A 5,481-nucleotide genomic window follows, 5' to 3' on the forward strand; every position below is an offset into this window, starting at 1 on the left:
GACATCAACTTCGCACAAAGCTTTCTCATGCCCATGTTTTCGGTCACAAGTCGATGCACATCATCTTTATGAATGCCAAGCTCATCATGTGAACACTTAATCTTCGATCCCTGTCCAATAAAGTCTTCACTCTTGCAAGATTTTTGTCACTTTTTGAGGTCTAAGGGCGTCCCGAACGTTCGACGCCTTCAACATCTTCTCTATCCTCCCGAAATTTGTGCCACTCAAAAACACCCGGAACATGTCACGAGTTTCTTTCTCGATTTTGCCCAGTTTCACGGAGAATTTGATCGCGGAGCGATGTTCCAATAACCGGTTCATGATGGAGCGTAACGAAGTCACGTTATGAAGGTTTCGCAAACGAACGATCCGCACACCACAAAGGCTGGGCAACCACCACCGGCCTCCAGCCTTTACTGAGACTCCCCTCCCTCGAACCCAACCAGAGAAACCGCCGCCCATCCGTCCGTCTATCCGGAAAAAAATAAGTCATACCACTTTTGGGGCAGAACTTGTATGCCCTGATGTCACTTATACGCACACAGAGGAACTAGTGATCTTTCCAGGGGCTCTTTATGGGTGCGAGCATCTTATTGTCATCCCGTTTTCGCATCCTCGATAGGAAACGTTAGGTGCGCCCGTCATCCGCTTTGGCTTTTGTGCGAGTGAAGCGCGGAAAAATGCTCGCTGCAGAGCGGCATCGAGGCAATATCTTTAACATGCGTAACCTTTGATCATGAAACACTAACGGCCCTCCCTATCTAACGCAGTCTCTGTTGATAACGAATCAGTGACGCCATGTCTCTCTCTCTCTTATCGCTGTCACTGTTGATATAATCATCATCTTATATCACCCACCGAGTGGAGGTAAGTTTTAGGTAGTCCCTGACCATTTTCTTCGCTAACTTCTGACGATTTCCTCCCACTCTTATTCTATCTACCTATAGGGATAGGGTCGCATCCAAAAGTGGTAGGACTGATTTTCTCTGGCGCGAACGGAGCGGTGGAGGGGGGTCTGCCTGGCAGGGTAAGGTGGAGGGGGCTCTTAGCAACAGACCGACACAAACTTCAGTCGCCTGCGGGCTGTCGTTGAGTGAGGACACCGTTTTTAGTGAAGCAAGTTTTTTGTCCGCGTCGAAAAACAAAATGAATCTGAATTTAGAGCAACGTTATTCCGTGAAGTTTTGTGCGAAACTCGGGAAGACGGCAACTGAGACCCTCGATATGATCAAACAGGCTTATGGGGACACTGCCTTAAGCCGTTCCACAGTATTTGAGTGGCACAAGTTGTTTAAAGAGGGTAGGGAGCTCGTTGAAGACGACCATCGCTCCGGACGGCCGTCGACGGCAAGAACCGACACGAATGTGGACAGAGTGAGGACACTGCTGAACACAGACCGACGCTTAACGAGTAAAGAAATTGCAGACCAGTTGGGTCTGTTTGCATCCAACGTCCAACGCATTATTCTACAGGATTTGGCCATGCGCAAGGTGTGCGCCAAGATGGTGCCGAAAATTCGCTCGTCGTCAGACAGCTCCTGGCCAAATACGGCGTTGCCATGTTGCCGCACCCGCCCTATTCTCCCGATCTGGCACCACCGGACTTCTTCTTCTTCCCCCTGATGAAAAGACAGCTCAAGGGACCACGTTTTGACTCGATAAAGGCCGTTCAAGAGGCTTCGACGAGGGTCATCAACGGCATCCCCAAAGAAAATCTCCAGCGGGCGTACGGGGAATGGGAGCAACGTTATACTAAGTGTGTAGCAGCTCAAGGAGCATACTTTCAAGATTATTAAGTCAATGTAAGTATATCGTCAATAAAATTCTGGTAAAAAAATCAGTCCTACCACTTTTGGGTGCGACCCTGTATGCATGGTCTCTCTCAAAAAGTAATTAGATGATTTCACCCACCGACGCGGACGGATAGAGAGGGGAGTTATGTCGATGGAAAGGTGATGGGAGGTCTTGTGAAAGCAACGTGACCCGCATCAGTTGTCTACGGGCCGTTCAAGTGTGCGGACCGCTGTTAGGCTGGTCCTCTGTCCGAGGGTCGCGTCACGATTTCACGATGCCACGTTCCGTGGATCTATGATGGTGTGAGGAATCGTACTGCAACTGGCAGAGACGCTGGTATCTGTGTGCTAATGCATTAAATTGATATTTTGAAGAATTCTAGTAATTTTGTATTTTGACTGAAATATATATTTTTCCCCGGTTCATTCTACTTATTTTTTGAGACGGAACTTGTAATTTAGTCTACTTTGTCAATTTACTTCTTTCATTTACACAGGATCTATTCATCATGAAATTTTTTTTCCTTTCATGGTGTTTGTCCAGTTGTGGCGCGTTGGGTTTACTGACCGGAGAACCAGGGTTTGATTCCAAGCGACACCTCTGGGAACCCTCAGTTTCGTCAAACCCCTGCCATTTCTCAGATCTTCTTGGGAATCTACAAGAGAAGCACAGGAAAAGGAACTGCACCCCCTACCATGATGCGTGTGAATTTCATCCATTTCATTTCATGGGTTGGTTACTGTGGCTGATGGCTTAATTCTGAAAATCCCTTGACTTTCACATGTAGCACGTTCTTTTTTCCCTATCTCTGGCATTCTTTACATCCCCACACTGCTCTATCCATCTTAATTTCTTGATTGGATTGGTTGATCGACTTTTATGTTTATTGCTTAGTTTTCACTGAAAGTTTTCCCGTTGCTGAAACACATATGAGAACTGATTTTTCGATTTCTTCAGTTGAATTAATCCATATTTTCTCACTCTTTTCTCTTCTGTTCCGGATCATCCAGATATATCTTCATTAGCTGACAGGAAAAGTCGTCAGCATAAATATGGACCAATGCAATGGAAGAAATGGAAAACTTTATTATTTAGTTTTCTGAGCATCCTTTTCCATAGTTTAGCATTTTAATAATTCCTTTTTTCTTTCATCCCATAATCATCCCACCTAGGTGATCACCAACCTAGATCCATCCACCTAAATCACAACAGTGATCAATGGTCTCCTGATTCCCTTCGTGTTCCACATTTCTTCTGTAGCTCTTGCTGACCCTTATTATTAAGGGACAGTTACCTTTTAATTTCCTTTCTTTTGCCTTTTATTACTTTCCCTTTGCAATGAACAACTGATATTAGTACTTTTCCAATGGAGTAGTAGTAGTTTTTAGGGGAGGCGACCGACAGCTAACGTCATTTGCGCCATAGGGGATGGACAGGAAAGGATGAAGGGTGGAGAGAAACCCGGCGTCGGCATTAGCCTACTTTTTACGAAAGGCGCCAAAGGGTCCGCAGTTTAACGTCCCATCCGGTGGACAGCGTACTTACTCAAAGTGCCCTCCACAAAGCACCTCAAGTAGGGATCGAGATACCTCTGAAAAATATTCAACACCACCGGGAATTGAACCCGCGCCCTCAGGGTGGGAAGCCAGTACGTTAGCCCCCGCACCATCTCGATCCCCTTTTCCAATGGATATATATAGATATATCCAGTGGAAAAGTGCTACTATCACCTATTTATTATGCTCAAGTTCCACCGCATCACGCCTGAAACTACTCGATTTCTCTCTTTTGTAGTTCTCGTCCCTATAATTTCTTAGATTTTTATAAAATTTATTTTGGTATTCCCTCCTTTTTATTCCGTTTAAAGCTTATACATCCCACTTTTCACCTCTCTACCTCTTCTATTTCTTTTGGATTTCTATTCTGTATGATTTTCACTGAATAGTTCAGTTAAATAGATTTAAATTCGTCCATTTCCTAAATGCATCATCCCTTATGAAATAACTTCACTTCTATCCAGAGCTCTCCTCCTAAGGCAGCCATAATTTTTTTGTCCTATTAATGGCCGCTTACTATTGGTTTCACCGTACGTCATCTTCTCCGTGGATACTGATCGATATATGCATTTGGATTGCCGCTAGTTGGGTTGGATCTTATTCTATCTGTTCTGATAACTTTCTTCGCTCTCTGCCCTACTCTACGTTCTCTACCCTTTTCCCAAGTTAAATTTTCAATGCTGGCTGTGCCACATGCGTTGTCTTCCTCACTGGTACGTTACTCTACTCTCGTATGAGTCAAATAATCCACGCAACATCTGCATCTCTGTCGCAGAGTACAAACCTAGCAGGTCTAGACCTTCCTGTACTCTCTCTTGATGTTTTCTCACTACTCTCTAAAAAACGTTACGCAAGCATACTTGGTCCCTTCAGTTGCGGCGTCTCATTTCGCCCTTTTAGATGTTTTTAATTAGTTTCGTTAGGTTGCATCAAAACTCTGAGACCCATTTTCGACCCATTTCACAATGATTTCTCGACTTGAAACTGCACAAACTTACGTATTCCTGATGACCATGCATTATTCTATAGTTCTATCAAATTTTAGTTGATTTTCTTTACTCCCCGTGTTCCCATCCACTTCTTTCCGCCTGTATTTTCAAATGGTCAGAAAGTCTCGGTAATTTTGGTACTAGGTATTTATTTATCTAAGGTGATGAGCGAAGGCTCGAATCAAGCGAAGAAAACATGTTCGCGGCAGAAAGTTGTGTTTGGAAGCTAATAGTTAATATGAGCCATGAAAGCTTGCGCTAAGATCGAAAGGCGAGTATGGCTAAAAAGATATAAAAGTATGAAATAAAAGTTATTTTTATAAATACACGCATTTATTCTCTGCACTAAAATTATAAAATTAACTTATATCATCATTAAAAAGATTTCATCCGATGCCTATCTGGCCTCCATCGCAGCCAGGAATCACAATGCTTTGTTGGGATTCATTATCTTTATTGAAATGAATAAAACTCTACTTTGAAAATTCGAGGCATTCCATTATGAAATATTGCGGGGAATTTTTTACGAAAAACAGTCAACTGTGATTTCTAAGTGTTTGAGATTTGGGTAACATCTATGGTTCAACTGTGATACTAAAAGCTTTCGGTCAATAAATGCTATTGTGATGTTTCTTGTCTTATATTTTTATGAAAAATAATTGTAGGTGTTCCGTTGCCTTTCTCTACGGTGTTCCTTCGTGAAACCATCACTTCAAATGGCCAGCTCTTTGCTGCTGTACGGCTGAGGTTGACTCTTCCCATAATATTCATACGGCCGTAGTTACCGTTCACTTAATACAATAAAATTTAGGTTTTAGAAGCGGTTAAAAATTTTAAAATAGAAATTAAGATATTTTTAAACTGCCTGAAGTCTTTGATTCAGATCTAGTCGTTCCATGTCATTGTTATGTCGAAACCAATATTTAGTATGAAAAACTACTTAAAACATTCTAATTTCTGTACTATACAAATTAATCACAAATTTCGGTGTCCCTAAAACACTTTGCCCGTAGTACTTCATGCAAGTTTGTGTTTTCACCGAAGACGTGCGTGTTTAAAAACCCCCCTTGGTAAGAGTTACTCATTGGCTGCTTCGTCGACCAATCATTTTTCCAGCCTCCGTACTTGATCCCTAAGGTTTG

The sequence above is a fragment of the Hetaerina americana genome, unplaced genomic scaffold (genome assembly GCF_022747635.1).
Source record: "Hetaerina americana unplaced genomic scaffold, ioHetAmer1.1.p SCAF_2, whole genome shotgun sequence".
NCBI classification, from domain to species: Eukaryota; Metazoa; Arthropoda; class Insecta; order Odonata; family Calopterygidae; genus Hetaerina; species Hetaerina americana.